This window comes from Camelus bactrianus, unplaced genomic scaffold, assembly GCF_048773025.1.
Source record: "Camelus bactrianus isolate YW-2024 breed Bactrian camel unplaced genomic scaffold, ASM4877302v1 HiC_scaffold_15, whole genome shotgun sequence".
NCBI lineage: Eukaryota > Metazoa > Chordata > Mammalia > Artiodactyla > Camelidae > Camelus > Camelus bactrianus.
The window spans coordinates 102,501-104,050 of record NW_027413928.1 but is presented as its reverse complement, the minus strand read 5'-3'; positions in this window follow the sequence as shown (position 1 = coordinate 104,050).

Sequence of the window (1,550 nt, the reverse complement as noted above, 5' to 3'; positions counted from 1 at the left end):
AACGAAAACCATCTTAGGGACCTAAGGGACCCTCGAAAGCGTGCCCATCTACGCACAATAGGGGTTCCAGAAGGGGAAGAAAGAACCAAGGGGACCGAAAAGATATTCGAAGAAAGCATGACTGAAAATTTCCCAAATCTAAAGAAGGAATCAGATATCCAAGTCCAGGAGGCTCAGAGGGTACCCAACAGAAAGAACTCAAACAGGCCCACACCAAGACATAGGCTAATCAAGATGGCCAGAGTCAAGGATAAAGCAATGATCCTAAACGCCTTTAGGCAAGAGAAAAACAGAGTGAGTTTCAAGGGAACCCCCATAAGGCTCTCAGCGGATTTCTCTACACAAACACTACAGGCCAGAAGGGAGTGGCAAGATCTATTGAAATTCTTGAATGAAAAACAAAACAAAACAAAACAAAACAGACAAAAAGAAGCAGCCTAGGATACTCTATCCAGCAAAGCTATCCTTTAGAATAGAAGGGGAGGTAAAGAACTTTGCTTCACAGACAAGCAAAAACGAAAAGAGTTTAGCAACACTGAACCCATGCTAAAAGAAACATCAACAGGTCTACTCTAAATAGAGAAGAAGGAGGATGGTACAAAAATGAGACCACTCATCACCGGAAAGGTGATCACTACCATTCATTCCAAACGGAATAAACACAAAATTGTAAAAAGAAGACATCTAAACCATTAAGAGTGGCAGAGGGAAGCAAGAAAATAATAGAGACTTTTTTTTCCCCCCCTTCTCCTTCCTTTCTTTCTCTTTTAGATGGGTTTGAGATTCTATTACTATCTGTTTCATACAAACAGTTATAGCCATAGGTGAATAGACTTCCAAACAGGGTCAACCGAACTCCAAAACGTACAAGTGAGTCACAGAAGCCAACTAAAGGCTAACTAAAGGCGGGGGGGGGGGGGGGGGGAAGCATGGAGATGAAACAACATGCTATCGAAAAGCCAATGGGTGAATGATGAAATCAAAGTTGAAATAAACAAAAAACCCAGCAGCAACAACAACAACAACAACAACAACAACAACAACAACAGCAACAGCAACAGCAACAGCAACAGCAACAACAACAGCAACAGCAACAGCAACAACAACAACAGCAAAGAGAACCTTGATACAAATGAAAATGAAAACCCAACCACCCAAAACTTATGGGATTCAGCCAAGGCTGCACTAAGGGGGAACTTTATAGCGATACAGGCCTTCCTCAAAAATGAAGAATGATCTCAAAGAAACAATCGAACCCACCAGCTGAAAGAACTAAAAAAAAGAAGAGCAGAAACACCCAAAAGTCAGCAGAAGGAAGGAAATCCTAAAGATCAGGAAATCAATAGAGTAGAGGTTAAAATAAAAAGAGAGAAGAAAGAAAGAAAGAAAGAAAGAAAGAAAAAGAAAGAAAGAAAAAGAAAGAAAGAAAAAGAAAGAAAGAAAGAAGGAGGAAGGAAGGAAGAAAGGAAAGAAAGAAAGAAAAAAAAAAGAAAAGAAAAGAAAAGAAAAGAAAAGAAAAGAAAAGAAAAGAAAAGAAAAGAAAAGAAAGG